The 21,808-nt window shown below is 35.6% G+C and overlaps 2 long non-coding RNA genes across 3 annotated transcripts in view; one reads left to right on the plus strand and one right to left on the minus strand.

Moving 5' to 3' along the window:
- LOC118145471 (uncharacterized) overlaps positions 1-9,403 on the minus strand; it is a 94,952-nt gene extending 85,549 nt beyond the window's left edge. For both annotated transcript variants that reach the window (XR_013522783.1, XR_004730571.3), the window contains exons 1-2: positions 9,197-9,403; positions 7,004-7,214 (exon numbers count right to left, since the gene is read on the minus strand). This is a non-coding gene — a long non-coding RNA (uncharacterized LOC118145471). The remainder of the gene's footprint in view (positions 1-7,003; positions 7,215-9,196) is intronic.
- Positions 9,404-11,796: 2,393 nt separating this feature from the next.
- Positions 11,797-21,808, plus strand: part of LOC118145646 (uncharacterized) — a 56,139-nt gene continuing 46,127 nt past the window's right edge. The window contains exon 1 of the long non-coding RNA XR_004730933.1: positions 11,797-11,978. This is a non-coding gene — a long non-coding RNA (uncharacterized LOC118145646). The remainder of the gene's footprint in view (positions 11,979-21,808) is intronic.

Below are 21,808 nucleotides of genomic sequence, written 5' to 3' on the forward strand. Positions count from 1 at the left end.
GTGCTTTTATTCATTTCTACTTAAAGTATCCATGTTGACTAGAGCCACCTGTTTCCTGATTGAACCCTGACTGATAGTTGCTATAGAGAGCCAGCCTATTCTGGAATAATCATAGCAAAAATAATGGAAAGAAAAACTGAGGTTGCTGCATTCTATGTATTTCAAAATAGTGAACAAAATAAAAATGGTCCCTGGCCTCATGGAGATTGTGGTCTAATAATCACCTCTTCAGTCATATCCAGAGGTTTGTATTTTTTTTCAGAATCAGGATTTTAATTGGTTTTGTAACTGACAAATAGTAATTGTATGTATTTAAGGGGTACAATGTGATGTTTTGATACATGTGACATTATGAAATGAACAAATCAGGCTAATTATCATATTCTTCACCTCAAATATGTACCATTTGTGGGGAGAATATTTAAACTTCTGGACTCAAAGAGACAAATACCATATGATCTGACTTACACGTGGAATCTAAAAAGATTGAGCTCATGGAAGCACAAGGTATACAAGAGGCTTTGGGGCTGGGGTGAACAGGGAAGGAGAGATATTGGTCAACAGGCACAAAGTTTCAGTTAGATAGGAGGAATAAGTTCTTGTGTTCTATTGCACAGCAGTGACTATAATTAATTACAACAGTATATTGTTTATTTCAAAATAGCTAAAAGAACCAGTTTTAAAATGCTGTTAAAATGTGAAAATAAAAGATCTGTTTAAACTCCATACAAACAATCTAAGACTTAGGAGAAGAAAAGGAGAGGGTTAATTAGTTGTAGACCTGCAACTTGTGACATTATATGCTGCAAGTGGTAATAGTCAACTCAATAGGGAGAAAAATTAAAAAGACTAAAAACAACATAGAAAATCGTGTGTAGGTTCATAATAAGTCAGGCAGGTACAGATGAACATAAGAATAATAACTAAAAGTTAGCGACATCTAACTAAGTCCCAGGCACTTACATCTTTTACTATACTTGATTCTCATGAAACATTCTTAATCCTCACAAAATATTACTTATGTTTTAACCATGTGGAAATGAGGCACACAGAAATGGAGACCCCTGCTTAAGCAGTCAGGGGGTAGGGAATCTGGGTATACAAGCCTCGGACCCATCCTCTTAAACATTACTCTAAATTAAATAACGATAAAGAAAAATATTGTATTACCTAATTTGTAGCATCAGGCACTACCACATTCTAAAGTACTTGGTTATCTAATCCAAAAATAGTTTAGGGTGCAAGGTCTTTAAAAGGCTTTTGAGCATCAGTCATACACCAAAGATCTTTATTCACCAGAACCAAGAGGCAGAAAGTAAGATCCAGTTTTTATTTTTTCATCATTTCGCTCTGCCCTTAGATTCAAAATAGCCCATGCCACCTCCTGATGTAAAAGTCCAAGTTATGTTCGGGAATTGTAATTTCTTTCTTTCTTTTTTTTTTTTATTCTACTTACTGGCAGGGTAAAACATGTAGAAAAAAAGATACGCCTCCATTTGCCTTCTTAAATAATTTCTCTCCTCTGTAAACCCAACAATCATCTATCAGCAATGCTGTTTCCACCCTGCCAGACCAGGGCCTCAGGAAACCATTCCCCCTGGAGCAATTCCAGAAGGACTCAGTGACCATTCAACACCTTTTACACTCATGGACTGTGTGGGTTTCTTGCTCTCAGCCCCTGTAGGATTTGCACATTTTGTCTTCACTCCCATCACTCATGGACAGAAGCAAAATTATGCCATTTACCTCTTTCCACTTGTGTAGACCTCACATTTTGTTTCACCTTCGTGGCAGTGAGGGGGGAGTTTTGTTAACATTTAGCAAGTCTAGGCTGCCTATTATGCACAACAGCTATTGCGCAATTGCAGTTTATGAAGAGTCTAGAACCATTGTTTTTCTTTTATGCTACCAAGGGATTAATGACAAAAAAAATTGGCAAAGAAATTGCAGTCTGCAAGTTACAACCAATATGAGTTGATGAAATCCAGATGTGAAAATCCCTATCCACCATCCTATGCCCTCCACCATATAGGTGTATGACCTCGGTAAAGGCAGTACTGGTAACTGCATTTATTTGGAGACATATGGGCTCTGCTTCCCCCCACCCCCACCTTTTCCCACTTTGAAGGAAAGAGTGATTTGAAATGTATTTTTACACTTACTAAAACGGATGTGGAAATAACACTTTAATTACTGGAAAAACTATTAAGAAGTATATTTTATTATTCCAGAGCCATGGCTTTTTCAGGACAAAATTGTCTTAGACAACTTCAGTTGCCACAATCCCAGGAATCAATGGAAACCTCACAGACTGGGCAGAGTCTCTGCCTTCCCCTCGCAGTGATCACCAGGATTGAAGGATGGAATGTTCTAAGACATGGCTCATCTGTCTTGCAATTTAAACCTAACTAGACTAACTTTTTCTCCCTAATTGCCCTGCTTGTTTCCATGGCAGTGCAACAATCATTCTAAAACTTGGTGGTTTGAAACAACAATAATCATTTTCTAACTATCAAAATTTGATGGCTCAGGAATCTAAGAGAAGTAAATATGGGCCTTCTGAGTTGGGGTCTCTAATGAGGTTGTAATCAGACAATGGTGAGGGCCAGGATCATACTGAAGACTTCCTCCCTCACATGTTCTGATGTCTGATCTGAACAGACTGCAGGTTAACTCATCTGGGGCTCCTTGGGCATCTGTAACTCTATGGAGTGTCTTCACATGTTCTCTCCAGTATGGGGGCTTGCAGGTAGCTGAATTTTTACATGCTGACTTAAAGTTTTGAAGATACATGTCCCAGAGAGGTCAGACCCAGGCTAGGAAGGCATAGGGTCACTTCTGGCATGCTCTATTAATTGAGGCAGTTATGAGGGTCCATCCAGGTTTGAGGGGAGGAGTGGAGAGAGGGTAAAAATCCTGCCTCATGATGGAGTCCTATCAATGTTACATTGTAAGAAGAACGTTTGAGTTGGTTACCTTTGAAAAATGCCACAATATGCCATATTCCTTCAGAAACCATATCCCTGAAAAAAAGAACATACTACTTATTAAGTCAGATTTTTAATATCTGACAGACCTAATTTAACAACTTGTTAAATCAGTTAAAAGTAAACTGTTAGATATTCAGTTTTTCTATTGCGGAGCTACTCTAATTGGAAGCCTATATACAGGCAAGCTCTCAGCACTTAATTAGGAATCCATGAGCTTGCATGGCATGTAAGCAGCATGGTTATAATAAAAATGGCAAATAAATTAAGACTTTTGAGCATCTACATCATGTCAGCCACTGTCATATATTAGTTACCTAAATTATGACAACCATTAATCAAGCAAACATTTATGAAATGTCTCCAGTCTACCAATACTCGTCATGGGGAAGATCAGTATGATAGATCTCATTTAATTCTCAGGAAATGAAACAACAGAACTCAGATTCTAAATTCCATGTTCTTTCTTCTAATAAGCTCTATTTTTATGGATTTCACACAATAATAGAATGCCAACTTTCAGATTATCGGAAAAACTCTAAGTCTATCTGAGTATGGAAAAGGGATTAGTCAGAAAAGATTAGGCATTCAGAGGTGGTCGCCATCTTTATCTATAAGTCTACGGATGAACTTAAAGCAGGAACTAGGCTAAAGGGTGGTTAAGTGGAAAGAGGAGAGACACGGAGAACAGCATAACTAAAAGTGCAAAGACCAGTGTGTATATGGTCTTTCTTCCAAAAGCAAAGAATAAATACCAAGTAATATTTTGAGTGTGATGTCAACATTTCAGTATTTTACTTTCAATGGCATTCTTTTTTATTAACTTGTTTGGTATGAACAAGTACCTAAGTCATTATGAGAAAATGCAGATATAGCCCTTCCATTAGAAAATAAAATAAAAAGGAATATCATGATGTTTGGGAACTAGCCAAACATTGGCAAGTACTTAGCTTTTTATTTTCTATATTTTTTATTTTTCACAGTGATGTGTGTTGCTCTTCATCTATCACTTGTTCAAAGCACACATTTAAGATATTAATTGTATTAATAGGATGAACAGGAGGTAGAGAAATAGTAGAGATTTGTTGTCATTTCTTATCTACATGTGAACATTGGGACCTCATCTCTTTTTTAAAAATTTATTTATTATGCTTTAAGTTCTGGGGTACATGTGCAGATTGTGCAGGTTTGTTACATAGGTATACACGTGCCGTGGTAGTGGTTTGCTGCATCCATTGCCCCGTCATCTACATTAGCTATTTCTCTTAATGCTATCCCTCCCCAATCCCCCCACCCCCTGCTATTCCTTCCCTAGCCCCCCACCCCACAGGCCCCAGTGTGTGATGTTTCCCTCCCTGTGTCTATGTGTTCTCATTGTCCAACACCCACTTATGAGTGAGAACATGCAAGACTTCATTTCTATAAGGACAAGAAAATTCTATGTAAACCAGTTTGTATGGAATAATATTCATAATAATAATATTAATTAATATTTACTCACTGCATTAAATGTACTTAATTTTGAACTAAAGTAGATGTTACCATTTCCTTTTACAGATAAGGAAACTGAAGTACAGGGAAGTTAAACAAGCTACCCAAAGTACCAGCTAAGAAATGCCAAAGGCATTATTTTGAGCCTGTGCCACTTGACTCATTCCAGGATGGTGCTTTATAATGCAAGTGTTGATGCTTTGGGTCACTGCCCCAGTGGGAAGATAGTTTTCACTAACACAGACAATTACTATGATGTTTAACACCAATCCTCTGTCCAGTGGGTCTGGCTTCTCCATTTACTAGCTCTTCAGACTTTGGCAAGTTAGTTAACCTCTGTGTAACCAAGATTATTAAGATTAAATAATTCATATGAAACAATTGTAAAAATGGCTACCCTAAAGGAAGTGATCAATAAAGGTGCTATTACTACTACTACTACAACTACTATGACTATTACTACACTAACATTGCTTTATTATCACTGTATGTTTACAAGACAACTGGCTAGTATTTATTAGAGGTACAGCCTGGTCTAAAGGCGAAACAGAACCTTTTTAAAAAATGATTTGGCATCAATAACAAGTTTATCTAGTTGATGGGCTACAAGGATTGAAGAACCTCTGTAACTGATTATCAGTATTGACTCTTAAAAGGGTAGATACCATAGAAATTAACTGTTGATAAATGTGTAGTCTCTGCTTGCAGTCCCATCATATAACGGTCCGATCACAGGACAAACTGTGATTCTGCATAATGCATTTCTATTTTTTACCATTTGAAGCCACTTGAAAGAATGATTATTGTCAGAGAATAATTTTTTGGTGCAAAACTAGAAAGAAAAAGATCTGACAAGGAAAGGGAAAATTTCTAAAATTTTATCTAAAGTACAGAGAATTACAATTATTACTAAGAGGAAAATTACTTAGATACTTCTCTTGCCCTAAAAAAATAGCGTTGCCCTGATAACATATAGGACACCCAGTTGAATTTTAATTTTAGATAAATAACACATACTAATTTAATATACATATGTCCCAAATGTCTCACGGGGCTTATTCATACTATAAAAATATCATTTAGTTAAAAGACAAATTTAACTGATGTCCTATATTTTTATTTAACAAATCTGACAACTGTGCTTCAAATGATCGTGACCAGTCGTTATCTAATGAGCTTAGGTATTTTCACATTTGCCAATTTTCCACAGAAGTGTCAAGCTCAGAAACTATAGAACCCTAGGCTTAGTATGATGTGAAGTGAACAATCATAATAAGGTGGGCGGACTGAGTTTAACCTCCAACTCTTATTTCCTATCTTCTCCATCATGTACCCTGCATTTCTGTTGAAATGTGAAATGTGTTGATTCTATAAACCTAAACTTCCCTTTGCCCTTTATTCACCTTCTTTTCTTTTCCCAGGAGTACCCTTCCCTGTCTTCTCCTTCCCATCAATTTCCTAACATCCTTCAAGGGCAATTAGAAATGGATGCTTGCCTACCTATCACATGGCTTAGAGTTGTGTGGCAAAGGTCATGTTTTTTACAGTGGAATGTCAACAGAAGTGAGGTATTTTCTTTCTGGGCCATGGTGGTCAAGAATAAGTGTTCCTTCCCCACTTTTTTCCTCTTTTACTATCTACAGACAGACAAGCATGTTGATCTTGGAAACTATCTGTTGAAGATGGAGGACCAACCGGATGAAAGGATTCTGAATTTTTGTATCACACTTTGGAGGAGAGATACGTGATGATCAGAAACACGTTAGGAATGTTACAGAGCCAAGAAATTAACATGTATTTTTTTCTTGTTTTGTTATTGTTTCGTGTTAGCCTAACTAATGTAGGCTATAATTAAATAATTAAATTGTTTCCTATGCTGTGAAGATTTTATACATTAAATAAATAAGAACATCATTAGGCACTAAATGCAAGTTTAAGTGCCACAGATTTTGCATTGAAAGAACTCACTGAATAGAAGACATGCAATTATAACAAGGAATCATATTTTTGAAGTCTATGTTTCACATACTGAGACCACCTTACCCATATTATTTCATTTGATTCTCATTTTGAAAATCTTTAGAAAGATGTGATTATAATTATTTCCTTTCTACTGATAAACTGAGACACAAAGATGTTTAAAATGTGCTGAAAGTCAGAAAATGAAGTATAGAAGTCAGGTTTCAATCCTGGGAAATCTGACTGTGAAGCCTACATACTGGATCAATATTGAATTTCATTATGAATAACGCTATTGAATAGAAGAGTAAGGTCACAAAGAAAAACTGGCTAGTTCTACTGGAGCAGAGTTATCCAGAAACCTTGCTTGGAAAAGGTAATTCTTGAGCTGAGTATGAGGGGATGAAAAGTATGGAATTATAAAGGCCTCATATGTCACACTCAGGCATTTGTATCTACCCCCTAAAATGGTGAGGAATCATTGAAGTGCTAAGGGAAGGAGCAAAGAGTCAGTTCCATGTTCTTCCCAAGATTCTCTCCTAATGCTTTTGAGAAAATATCCATACCTGTCTGTCCTATAGTGCAAATATTTGGTTTTGAAGGCACTCAAGGAAGTCAATTCCTTCATGTAGACTTTACTGGAAGGCACCTACTTGTTCTGAACTCTTTGTGCTTTTTTGTTGTTGTTGCTTCCTTTTTACTCTTGGATCTCTGAGGAAACATTCCAGCATGTCACCATGTCAGTAGCCAAATCAGACCGATGATGAGAACAGCATGCTATATTAGTAACAGAAAAACAAGGCTGTAAACCCTATTTCAAAGACTTCATGTTGCTCTTGGCTATCACTGGGGAAAAGGCTTGAGGCAGGAATATGAAATATAAAAGCACAAAGGCTGCTTCAAATCAGTGATTGGGTAGCACAGTTTGACTTGAAACAAGCATTAAGATAAATTTCCAGAAGAGTTTCTGACACATAGTAGGCACTCAATTAATATATGTGGAATGAATGAAGATCAAGAGAGACTCTTTCCTCTCCCCTGTACTGGTATCAGTGGATATAAATTGCTCTGCAGGTTCTCCTTAACCAGGTGTTATAGGTTGGGGAGGGGTATTGGGCAGGTGGGCAAAAGCAAACGAGAACTTTTACCAATAATCTGTTATCCTAAGATTAGAATTCCAGTTGTCTCATCCACCAAACATGAAATTAAAAATGAAACCTGAAAGGTCTTTGTTAGGCCAAAAGTTAACAATCTTGCCTTGTAGAAGAGACTGCACTCATACCTGGCAAAAGTGTTAAAGATTATATGAGTAGGTTGGATGTTAAATATAGTGCTAAGAAAGCCAGAGGTCAGGGTTTGTTCACTGTATGGGCCATTTGATTTTTCTGTGCCTAGCACATTATAGGCATTCAATTTATTGAAACAATAAAGGAAAGAGAACTGTGTGGTATGCAAATGAGATTACGTATTTAATATGCTTGACAGGCAGTTTCTCTACGGCAGATAACTAGGAGCAAGAGGAATGAATGAGGCAGTGTATTGTAGGTGTTATTGATTCAGGCGGTAAGTAATGTCCAAATGTTGACCTTGCAGCTGTGGTATGACATTAGGCAAGATGCTTGGTCTTTCTAAGCACTTTCTTCTTCTATAAAATGTAAATATTTTCACCTGTATCATAATGTCATTTGAGGATTAAATTAGCTAAGATAAGTAAGTAGGTATTTGATAAATGTCAGTCAGAAGGGAACATTTAGTTTGAGGCCATTAAGTCCCAAGGACAGAGCTGATCATCTCCAAGGGCTCATTAATTAGACCAAATGGGTTATTCATGGCTTTCATCCAATTTGATTGGTTAGTTCTACTACTTGCTGTTACTAAATATTTTGCCTCTAATTTCTGCCTTAGGAAATGATTGTATAACACAAGGCAACAAATCAATACCTTTTAAGTATGACCTCAGGTCACGAAGGAAAGCAATGAATTACATTCTGAATGTTCTAAGAGGGAAGTAGGTAATGCCTTTAAAGAAAGACCTTGGTCTTCTCTGAATGAATGTTTTCCCCTACAGATCAAATGGTTAATCATGATTTATGTGGGCAATTCACTTCCTAAAACGTTGAAATCCCTGATGAAGCTAAATCAACGAATGTTCTGGTGTTGGCTATGCCTCATTTACTCTTAAAGGAATATGCTACAGGAAGGGCATGGGTTCAGATAAAAAGCAGTCTTGTAAATAGGAGTGGTGTGTCGAAATGAAGTAAGCATTGAAGCACCAAGGCGAGGGCTCCTGAGAGCAGGGCTGGGGTGTGGCATCAGAGCAATGCCAGCAGGATTTTATGTAACAGAGGCCTGTTTAACTCCAGCAGGAAACACTACGTCCAGACGACACTGCTTCCAGACGACTGCCAGGTAGCAGGCTGAGTGCCTCTTTTCTTCTCCCTTCCCCATGAAAGGGAGACCCAGAGCAGAATTTTCCCTCACAGCCTGAATTCATTAGATGTTTTTTTACCTCAACCATGCTGTGGAGGTTGAATTGCCCTCATTCATAAGCTGACTCCATACCAAAAGAAAGAGACAGCAGGATCCAGCTATTGCACCTAATAAAATGTGTCCACTGGAAATCATGAGAGAAAACTGGATTAAAGATTCTAAATAATAAGGGTCCTCAGGAACCTGCACTGGAATGCCAACACATTTTACAGGTTTGAGAGTGTAAAGATGCTTTGAGCTCAGCATTAAAAATAAAATACCCTCCTCACCTTTGATCATCAGTTCATATATGGTTTCTGATGATTCTAAACAGATTTCTTCTCTCCAGACAAATCCTTGCTCTTTAAAGAAGAAAGTGGATTGAGCTTCAAGGCAGATCAGTGGCAAGGATTTGAGAGCCTGATTGGTTTCAGCCAGAGCCCCTACACTCCATCTCTCAGAGCCATCTCCTCCCAGCCCTGCTTGCTAGCGCTGTTCATAATTATCTGCTGTCATAATGCTATTTCTTTTGGCAATAAACACTTAGCACGTTGCTACTGGTTTTTGCCAAGACAGCATGCCCCACTCAGATTTATGATCTAAAAGATGCAAGACTAATTTTCACACCATAGTTCATTCCATAAAAGAATGTGGTTGTATAAAAATACCCTCCTCTCTCACCATGTCCACCTCCTACCCACTCCTTGTTCCCCATATCCAGGAAAAGCTGTAGAAAAGGGCAGAGTCTTAATGAGCTGCCTGGTTGAAATCTAATTTAAGGTATATTTCTTTTTGTCAGAATATACTTCCTTTTGTTCTTCACAAAAAAGAAGCAATCAAAGGTAGAGTCATATATGAAACAGAATTTCCCACTGACACCTGGTAGTCTTTCCACCATCCTCTGTTTGTGCCTTTTGAGCACCTCTCCTCTTCCTCTGCCAGGCATTTGTTTTATCCAAGTCAACATGGCAGAGAAAAAAGGCTGTGGAAGCAGAGGTATCTGGGTTCTTATTCACTAAACACTTTTGAGTTTCAATCTCTCTATTAACACATAAATATATAGTGGGCATAAGAATACCTTTTCTTCATGGCAGCAGGAGGGTCGAATACAAACCTATGCTAAAAGTGTCTGATACAAGATTGACACAAAAAATGCTAGCTTCCTTCTGTCCTTCCCTCCCACTCTTCTTTACATAATACTTCCCCTGTAGCTTCTGTATCTCTTTTTAGGCCCTCTTCTCTCATCCTGAGCTATCCAAAAATGCCACTGACACCAAACCTTCCCACCTCTAATTTGCCTGTTTCCTCTTCTAGTCTCTCAGAATATTGCTCTGCCTTTTGTTGTTCTGACAACCTAACCATAGTTAGAGAAAATTGATGCACTTGGTCAATATATTGCTTATTTCAGGTGACATCCTTGCTTTAATTTAAATGGAGGCAATGGCTCAATCCAAATCCTGACATCCTTAAGTAAATTGACTTGGCAAATATTTATTGTACAATAAGTAATGCAAAGCACTAAAGAGGATGTACAGAATGACAAAGATAAAAAACAGACTTAGGTCTTGGGTCCTTACAGAATTTGTAGTCTGGCATAAAAGACAGACATATAGAAATAATTATTGAAAGTTTGAATTCCAGGCAATGTTAAAATAGAAGTTGAACTAAGAGTCATGGGAGTATGTGAAAGAAGGAGATTAATTCCAGCTGGAGAAATATAGGAGCCATTATGCAGGAGGCATGTTTGGGCTAAATCCTTAAGGATGGGGTTTGGGAACGGCATGAGTAACTTGAGTAAAGACCCAACAGCTAAAGAATGCATAATGCTTTTGGAATAGCAAGTCAAATATGGTTTGTGTAATAAAATTTCACAGGTTGAACATATATGCATAGTGAAAAATAAAATTATAAAGTTCAATAAAATTAGCTGATGGCTCTGCTTGGCAGCTTTAGAAATCTGCTTTGTACTTGCAGTATAAATCCATTATAGATTCTAAAGCAAGAAAGATCATGATTATTTGTATTTGTTGTGTTAAAGAGAACGCTCTGGCAGCAGATTTGTATTGGAATCAGAAAAGCTGGTAGCAGAATGACTAGTTAGAAAATGGTTTCTATAATTTAGGGCCACTGTAGCAAGGCAAGAGTAGTCAGAGGGTAATGAAGTAACAGAAGGCAGGAACGGATGGCAGGGACATCTGGGAGGTAGAGACAACATGGCTTGGCTTCCTCACAAAGTGTAGAGAGTACCAAAGAAGGAAAAGCTGAAGATTAATCTAAGGGTCCTTTTTGTTGTTGTTTTTCCCGGAAGACTAAAATGTAATAACGCCATCAGTGAAACAGGTAAGTTATGATATTGGTTTGGGACTTGCAATAGAACAAATTAAGTGCCAGCAGAACTTTCCTGCTCTTGCACAGCTTTAAACTCACTGGGCCACAATTTCCTCATCTACAAAGTAGAAATCACAATTCACATTGTAGTTATCTCACTAGGTTGCTGTGAAAATGGGGAAAGGTCATGAGTGTGGCTGTATTTTCTAGACCATCAAATGCATTCACAAGTAAAAAATCAATAAAACCATTGAAATCTACTTTTTCCATAGAGGCAACACTATGTAGGTCAGCATGGAGCTTCCCACACATGGAACCACTCCTCACCCATAAGGAGATTGGTTGTTTAGAAATCTCAAGAAAATATTTTCTAAATATCATTTTTCTTTACCTGATCTAGCAGTGTCTGATTTTTCACTGCTGGGTGTTCTGGATTGAATCAACTCCATTTAGGATTTTGACCAAAAAGGTTTCAAAATGAAAAACAAAAGCCATTGTTATGGAATCCTGGAAGCCTGAAAATTCTCCACTTCCTGCAGTTGGCTCACATATGAGTACTTGAGTCTTCATGGAATAGCTTAGAAGGGGCCTGAGACATGAAAGGGAATTATATTTAGCAATACAAATGCTACAAAACCTTCTTTACTCTCAAACTGTGGAGAGGATTTGGTATGTCCACGCAAGAGTTGGCAACTGTCTGCTGAAATGAGATCCTCAACTGGGATGCTGGGAGTCTTGGAGTTGGTAAGAGAGTCAGAGAGATAGCCTTCAGAAAAAATGTGATTATGGTGCCTGGTTCTCTGTTGGAAATGTGAGGAGCTGATGGAGAAAGCAGGATGTAAGAAGCTGCTATCCAACAAACGTGGTTAGGACATGGAGACGTATTCACCTTAAGTCTACAATTATATGTGACACATTTTCTTCATCTAGTTAGGTGCATGTGTGTGTATGTATGTATGTATTCGGTTTATTTATTTGTTTACTTATATCCAATTTTGTTCCAGAGGGAATTAAGGCAGCTCTAAAACTTGTATTAAAGGGTAAAGTAAGTAGATAAGGAAACTGTAACAAAAAGAAAGAGAAAACAAATAAGGCTGGTGATAGCACAAAGAAAAACAAACCACACATCCCTGCCAGACTTACCAAATTCTGGCTTTAATTTCCTTGGTAGTCAAAATAAACATCAAGGCTGTTCAGTGTCCATGGATATTTCTACTGTGGATCCTCATAAAGGCAACACCTTTGAATACGGTGGGCACCATCTTCAACATCTTCATTGTAGATACCACAGAAAGTCTCACCTGATTGTCCTTATTATAATATCCCAAATGAATGAGGCTCAGCATCCTAAGACTGAGCTACCACAATTCAGTGTGTATAAAGATCATCGTTGAGCCAACAACTCAATTTGAATTCAGGCTGTAGATGGAAAGTACTACATCAAAATTAAACTAACTGAAGTTAATGGCGATTCTGTATTTATGTAAGAGAATATTTTTATTCTGATGAAATATACACCACAATATTTGGAAGTAGTAAAGGGACATGGTGTATGCAGCCTAGTCTCATGGAGGTCAGGGGGAAAGGAGAGGAAGACAGAGAGAAAATTATAAAGCAAGTAGGCCTAAATGTTATCAAGAGGTAAATTTAGGTAAATGGTATTTGAGTATTCTGTATACTATTCTCATTCTTGTAATGTTTCTACAAGTTTGAAATTATTTCCAACTAAAATGCCTTTTTAAAACAGGAATAATTTTTATTAGAATTGAAATGCAAAGTTTATTTAAAAATAAGTACTGCAATAGTGCATTAGAAAGTTACAGGAGTAATAAACACCATTTTGATTTGTGAGTAAATTTTTTCTCTTTTTTTAATCTCCTTGTTTAATTTATTCAAGATTATACTATATGTATTGAAATATAAAATAGCTGTAAAAATTCAAGACCATTGTAATGATTTTAGTTTTAAGAAGATAACTTTTATTGTCCATTTCTATTACCACACTGATTCTTTTTAATACAGAAATTTTAGAATGCATGTGTTATGCATATATATGGAATGAAATTATTGGTAGTTTTATATATTTATGCATATTTGTATGCATATATATTTTAAAATATGAAATTTTTGCATTATACAGTTTTAAAACTTGCCTTTTATTAACTTGATATAAATAGCTTTCTATAAAATGTAATCCTTTAAACACTTGGGTAGGATTCTTAACAGTTACAGTCTATTACTATTTATTTTCTTCTGTGTAAATTATTACTTGAGCTGTTATATATAAAGATGAAAACTTAGAAGATAATACAACTACTTGTTAAAATTTATAAACTTCAAAGTCTTGCTGATTTATTTGAATTAAGAATGAGGAAAGACAATAAACTGTAATTGACAAAAGGTAATCTCTATGCTCTATTTAAACAGAATAGCTGATGGGTAATAGAATTCCACATTATTGGCATTTTTTCTTCCCCAATAAAAGTGAATAGTGCTGGAGTGATTAAAGGCAATTCATATTTTCTTGTGAATCTTTTCCTAGTAAATGGAAGCTCCAGTTTTCAGCTGACTTTGCAGTTTGGTTTTTAGTTGAACTTAAAATTAGAGATATATCATACATAGAAAATGAAAGCACGAACAGAGATAATTAATTCCTAAAAGCTTAGTGAGGTTTTTTATTCCAGCATGCTCAGGTAACACTTCTATATCAATATGTTGGGAAAAGCAAGAACGATTTCTAATAATATGTTATTTCTACCAGAGCTCTTAAAAACTTTACCCATGAAGGATTAGAAAAAGAACATAGTAAGACCCCTTTTCCACTGGGAAATAATTGCTACCTTCGTATATTAACCAAACTGTATTTTAATGCCAACCAGCCACTCACTATTACAGTCATTTAAGGTAAAATGGGCTGTTTGTTTTACAAGGAAGCCAAACTGGAAGAAAGCAATTTGTGGGAATGTTTCTACAAGAAAGTTTTATGCAATTTGGAAACAAAATGTATTCAGAAGGATTGAAAGAGATATATTATCTTGGGCAGGGAAAAACAACAACAACAAGGAAAATTACTGTGGCCCAGAACAGAACAATGTGACTTTATTTTGGGGACAACTTACCTAATGAAGTATATCTTTCTTTCTTTGAAAGTCTGAGATGGCTTTAATGTTTACAAAATTTACAATTCACTTTTCTTAATATGATCAGCTCAGAGGCTATCCCTCAAAACCACAAGGCTTCCTTGCTCACTTTTCCCTTGGACTGGAAAGGGCTGGTAGAATACAATTTTTTGAAATAATTGTGTTGTCTTGTTGTTTCTATTTCTTTCCAATCACATTTCTTATTAAATTCCATTTCCCCAAACACACAAGGACTGCCATCAGCCTACCAATGCTCTATATTTTGAGACTCTGTTTATGATCAAAATATATTGGTATCTCACGAACCCCAATTCCTACTAAGGAAAAAAGATGAGAGCTTAATCAGGAACCTCATATCTGCTTAAATTTAGCAAATGATTATTCTCAGAAAATAATATAGCTTAATTCAGATGACATCCTTAAGGAAGATTTAATAGTAAGACTATAAAGAGACATTTTTGGGCCCATATTCCTTTCTGTGCACTAAGTATGTCACCATCTACTCCACTTATGGGAAAGAGCAGGTCCAAATATGGCCTTTGGTTTTGAAGTCCTACTGGTGAACACTGTGATCCTAAATTTTAAAGGAGATTATAGACTATCTCTTTGATTTCACAATTGAAGAACACAAGTTTCAGAGAAATGTAATAAGTTATCCAGGTCAGTGACAGAGTACGTGCCCAACTAAGTTTGCAGCTCAGGACTCTGGCTGTCCTGTCAAGCATCCCTTTTGTACTATCTCTGCCTCTAAATTGGAATTTTCTAACAAGATTACAAAATAGCCATAGAGAATTAGAAGATTTTAACATAAGACATGATACAGATGTTTGGAATCTAGCTTTCAAAATATTTTTTGACAGTTCCTGGACCAAAAACATTCCGCTTAACTTGGAAAATGTGTATTGATGTTAAATATGGTCTCTGAAACCAATTTTTGCTAATTGGATTTACTATATTATCCAGTTTAATTTGGTATGATGTAGTCTTTGAAACAGTTAATTTAGAAAATTTGATCAATTGCTTATTCTGAATATTTATACAGTTGCCTAATTGTTTCCTTCATTTTAATACAAAGGTACTGGAAAAAAAAATAAAGACAACTATATGAGTAATTAAAACAAAAATATTTTTATGTTTATCTTAATATTCAATATGTCAGGTAAAAGACTGCTATCTGATATTATAAAGCAAATCTATTACCTATCTCATATGTAGACAAAGCAAATTTTTTTGGATAACATATCTTGAACAGAGATGATATATACATTTTCCTCTAATTTTATGTATTTTACAAATAGCATTTAATAATGGTAGAGATAATAACAAGAGAAGGAAGGAAGGCAGGGAAATGAGAGTGAAAGAGGGAGAAGAGGGACAAAAGAGAGAAAAGCTATCTATCATCCATCTGTAACAGTCTTCAACTTTCATATTCTCTTCCCTATATGAATAGTTTCATAGTTGTGAACAAAATAAGTTCTGTTTTGATTCTATATCCAACATTAAGCATTTTATCGTACATATAGGTGTTGTATTATAATTTGTATGACTACCATTTTTAATAGCTCTTTAATGTCATCAAATTGAAAAATCGTGGGCCACCAAAACCGCTCTTCTGCAGGCAATTTTATTGTTTACAAGTTTTGCTAGTTTAAATAATACTACAATAAATATGTTTGAGGGGATATCATTTGCTTTCACATAGCGTATAAATTTCCAGAAGACAAAAAAACTGGCTCACAAAGATGCAAAATTGTATGGTGCCTAATACATACATCATCACTTTTCAAAGAGGTTGTGATTAAGAATGATAATGAGGGTTGGGCACGGTGGCTCACAACTGTAATCCCAGCACTTTGGGAGGCCGAGGCAGGAGGATCACGAGGTCAAGAGATCAAGACCATCCTGGCCAAAATGGTGAAAATCTGTCTCTCCTAAAAAGATGTATATATGAATTAGCCAGACATGGTGGTGCACATCTGTAGTCCCAGCTACTTGGGAGGCTGTGGCAGGAGAATCGCTTGAACCTAGGAGGCAGTAGTTACAGTGAGCCGAGATTGAGCCCCGGCACTCCAGCCTGGTGAAAGAGTGAGACTCTGTCTAACAAAAAAGAAAGAATGATAATGAGAGACCATTCTTAAAATCCTTCCAAAGTGAGACAGATCATAGTTTTAGGCAAGTTTTATTATAAAGATGGCATTATATTTATGACTTCATGACTACACTGATTATTGTCTACTTTCCACAAATGGCATATAAAATCAGAAGAGTAGGTCTTATTTTTCAGTTTTTATTATACCCCAAGTTTTCTTCATGGTGGATATTGACATGGTGAAGCAGGGCAAAAGAGGAAATAGGGTAGAAAAGAAATGTCTACTATACATCCAGGTTAGAGATGATATTTTTCACAAAATATGAAGTAAATAATGACTAATGAATTTAACATGGCCTAAGTTGGTCTGATGTGCCTATGATTGTCAACAAGAGCAATTTCAGCAAGATTCAGTATTGGATTGTAGCTCTAAGAACAGCAAACTGGATAATAAAGCAAATTAGGCACAGAAAAAAACTTGTTGCAGTTACCTGAATATATTAGGTGAAGCCTCACTCTCAGTATCCAAGTAGCTTTCTCTACTCTTGAAAATATTGCAATACTGAATGTCCTCAAAATTATCCTATTTCTAAACTGCAATCTAAAAAAAAAATATTTTAATGTCTATTCCACTAACTGTACTCATTATGTAACTAGAGACTCAGGAACTGAGATTATGGGATCCTGTATCTACAATGTAACTTTATCATGGAAAACTTGAAAATAGTGTGTTTATATTTAAAAACTCTTAGATTTAGTCAAATAGTTGTGGGATTTGAAGAAAGAAACTATATATGAAAATCTCTAAGTTTTATTGAGTTTTTCATTTTCAGTTGCAGTAAGTACAAAAGTTTATTAAAAATGACATTTCAGACATATTAACAGACATATTAATTTTCAACTAGCAGTTAGATCAAAATGTAACTTCAGAATCAGCATATTTTAAAAGAAACCTACTATCAAAAAAATTAAAGTTTTCTGCTTATGTTAGCAAATTTTATAAACCTAAGAAGATAAAAGTCACCTCATTTTACTTTCTAAAATTCACCAATACAAAGAATAATTTTCTTAAATCCTTGAAAAATACCAAATAATTAGAAGAAAAACACTTCATACACAAATACAAGAAAAAGGGATTCTAAGAACATTGCTGAAATCATTCTTAACCTAAAAATGCAACAAAATGAAAATCTAAATTATCTTTGATATAATTTTTCATGAACTATATCAAGTAGCTGAGTTAGAGAACTATCCTTTGTTCATAAGTGCTTTTATTTATATATCACATATTTATATATTTATAATATATTTATGATATAGATTATATATTTTCCTTTAGGAAATATAAAGGAGAGCTAAAGAACTTTTTGGGGAAATATCAGACTTCTCATTATATACTTATTTGCATTTTCTAGAATTTTTAAATCTGTTTTCATAAATTAAAATTATTTCACTGATTTCTAATCATGCCCACACCTTCTCCTTTCCCCACTTCAACTTATCCAAAAGCACTTTTATATTTATATTCCTATGTCTAATTTTAATATTAATAAAAATGTAGTAAGAATTATTATTATTATTGGAATAGCTAACAGTAACTGAAGACAGTATGACCAAGGCATTTTGCTTTCCAGTCTCATATGTATCCTCCTGTTGAAATTTCACAACAGTCATATAAAAGATACTATTATCTTCATGTTATTGATTAGAAAAGTGACATTCAGAGAAGCAAAATGTCTTCTTCAGTGCCACAGAAATAGTAACTAATGGATCTATAATTTGAGTTCAGATCTGTAATACTTCGGAGTAACTGGTTAAGTGTATGACACTGCCTTCTGGTTGTTACCTGTGAGGTGCTACTGCCTTCAGTAAACCAGTGGGATAGCATAGTCATAGGTCACTACATATGACCCTATGTCCAAGGTTAGAGTCTTTAATATATTAGATAACAAAGATTTGGAGGATTTTTTTAATCATGAAAACATATATTAATTAATTTCTGAAGTGGTCCATTTAATGAAAAATATTGAAGCAGACATTGATTATAGGCAAAATTTAAGAAAGTGGTTCTCATACTTTTGAGAGGGCCAGGAGTCCCTGGTCCCAAATAATGAAGAGAAAGTTCATAAAGACAGACCGCCTACAAATCATGTGGCTCAGAATTTGGGTCTATTTCTTTGAACTACACTATACAGATAGACTAGGTACTCAGGACAGACAGCAGAGCAGATGTGTAATAGGTTCCTCTTGGCTCCCAATCCAGAGAAATGAGCCACAGTCTGCTGTTCCAGCTGGATCTTCTGGGTGGTCTCAAAAGGTAGAACCAAACAGAGCAGTTTCCTGGTCCAATCTAGAAGTCCCACATGTGCAAGGGAAGGGAGTGTTTGGCATATTCCCAGGAAACACTGCACTCCTATGTTCTTTTATTGTTACTCCCAAAGATTTCAAAGAGCTTAATTTCTCATTAAAATGGTGCATGTAAAATGAAAGATACAATTAATGAGAGCATTGCTACTCTTAGAAAGAACAAGAGTTTATCACCCAAACACATCTTCTGAAATGAACATATGGCCTACTGTATGCCAGCCACTATTATCGATTTGTTTTCTCATTTAGTGACTTTTTAAACCTCTGAAGTAGATAATAGTTTCCCCATATTATAGGGTGAAAAACTAGGGTTCAGTTACCATATGGCTTTTCCCCAAGACGTTATAGCTTGAAAGTGAGAAAGCTAAGATTCTTATCTAACTCATCCTGAATCTCTTAATATAGCATTCTATCCTCTTCTCGTAGGCAAGCATTGCCTTTTGTGCCTATTCTAATGTCATTCATTATAGTCACAGAACATCCGTGACCCTTCCATTGCTTTCTTTATGTGCCTTACGTCTTGCTTTCTGGGAATCAGTATATCATCCCTATAATAGTTTGCCTTGCTGGCTATGATAGCATTTTAGGAAAACCACAGAGACAATTAAAAACCCAAGTCAAGACACCAGTAATGTTTTGGGGAATCTTTCCACTCATCATAACAGTGAAGACTTTTCTGTGACATACTCTAAGATAAATTTCTGTTCTCCTGAAACTGTTCATCTAAAACATGTTTCCACATGTATCTCACAGAACGGATACATAATTATTTTGGTCTTATTCAATGGTTCTGTAAAGAACTTCAAAACTATTACATATTGTCTTTTGATAGGAAAAAAACCCTATAATTGAATATGCATTGGGATTTAAGTGAAACACGTTATTGTTTTATGAAGACTAGCCAAGAATTACATCATGCTGCCTGTTTCTCCATATGAGTGCAATTTTATGTGAAACTATTTAGAGACTGTGGCCCATCTGCTTCTGAAGGTTTTCTACCAAGTTGCCAGATTAATAGTGCAGAAACCAGAATCATTTTCATGCAGATACTGATGAATTTACGAGCGTTGTAACCCTTGCCTGACAATTTATAGCTTTTCTTAAATGTTTTATGAAAAGCAACGTTTTTAAGACTTTTCATGATCATCACAGGAAATGCTTCAGCAGAAATCACACAATAAACTAGTTTCTACTCTGATTCTGTAAATCATCTATTATTTTCTTCCAGTTCACTTATAAAAGACATGCAATTATATACCAATGTAGCTTTACAAAATTACTTTCACATTTGTCTTCCTGCTTTCTCTTTTTCTATATTGTATCAGTTTACAATCCCTGTTTAAAAGTTGAGAATGAGAGTCACAGAAAAGTTAAGCAACTTACCTAATGTCACATAATTGTGTGGTGGCAGAGAAATGATGATACCCAGGTATTCCCAGCTCTTACATCATTTCACAAAGTGAGTTCTCTGGAATGCTAGCATCCTGATAAATGTCAATAGGCATTCTGGTAAAATGTATGTTTCAAGGTCACTGCATAAGTATCTCTAGACTTTCACAAGTCATAAGATATTGAATGGTCACTAAAGTCCTATAATTTAAAAAATGCTTAACATAAAGTTTTATCAATGTATTTGTCCATGAACATTTTGCAAGCTCACTAGTAATGCAAAGTAAACAGTTTAGAAAATGCTGTACTTATATATACATATAAGTTTTACTTGGTCTCAGGACTGAATACGATTCAAGCACATTGACTATGCCCTGCAAATTTTATTTCTCACAAAGTCTGGAAAATGCTAGATCTAAGAGTAGGAGCACAATAAAGATTTACTGATTGAATGAAAATCTATGATAGGGTGTTCATAAGTAGAGGTTTACATGTGTAGATGTCAGTTTATTGTAACCACAAACTGATTGAATCCAAGAGAGAGAGAAAGAGAGACTATTAAAAATCTCAACAAGCTAGAGAAATATATGTATGATGCATTGCAAATAGGTATAAATATTAAAAAATAATGCAGTAACATGGAGAAATCAAATAAATTAATAAATATGCATTGAGCACATATCGAGTACTTACTGTCTTCCAGGTACTAAAATGTCCTCTGATTTAATCTACCTTCACCTTACAATAAAGACAACATTGTCACTCAAAACTCAAATCACTGAACCAATATTTATTAAGGATCTGAAATGTGCTTATTGACTTCTTAAAGGTTTAGCTTAAAAGTCAGGTATATGTTGGTGATTAATAAATATTTGGTGAATGAATTAATATATGCACAATCACTGCTCTCATTGTCTTATATGTTAGCATTATACTAAGTGGTAGACCTCAGATGCAAACACTGACCAAACCAAGGCTCTCTCCACTGGACCTCAGCCTTAGGGATTTAAAAGTCCATGCCTCCTATCCTTATTTTCTAACAGCTATCCTTACTAACAGCTAGCAATGTAAACTTGGTTATGTATGTAAGTTTTTCTGGCTGTAAATGGTTGTAATGATTTTCAGTAGAATAATGGTCCAATTTGTTCAGGCACTGAAGTTTCTAGTATAAGTTTCTTCCTTGTGCCCCTGTGCCCCTTTTGTTGGCCAATGTCCAGCCATCCTAGTTGTTAAATATTTTTACTGTCACCCTAGGTGAAGGACAACAATATTGGGAAAAAAATGGACTTGAAATTTTTTGACTTAAGATTCTGAATTCAAGAGCCAAGGACCCATGTATCTTCATCAACTGCTAAAGAAATTTATTTAGGAAGAGGCCCTGAAGACAGATATAATAACAATTTGAATCAGATTCTACTCTAGAGAGTCAAGTAAGGCAGTTTAAAAGCAAATCTCATACCCCTAATGCCACTTGGCTACACAAATTACTCTTCCTTCAGGCCCAAGTCATCCCATGAAGGTAGAAGCACTTGGCAAGATAGCAGAGTTAACATGAACTCAGATAATTTAAGCTTTTACATTTAGAGATC

This window comes from Callithrix jacchus, chromosome 10, assembly GCF_049354715.1.
Source record: "Callithrix jacchus isolate 240 chromosome 10, calJac240_pri, whole genome shotgun sequence".
Taxonomy (NCBI): Eukaryota; Metazoa; Chordata; class Mammalia; order Primates; family Cebidae; genus Callithrix; species Callithrix jacchus.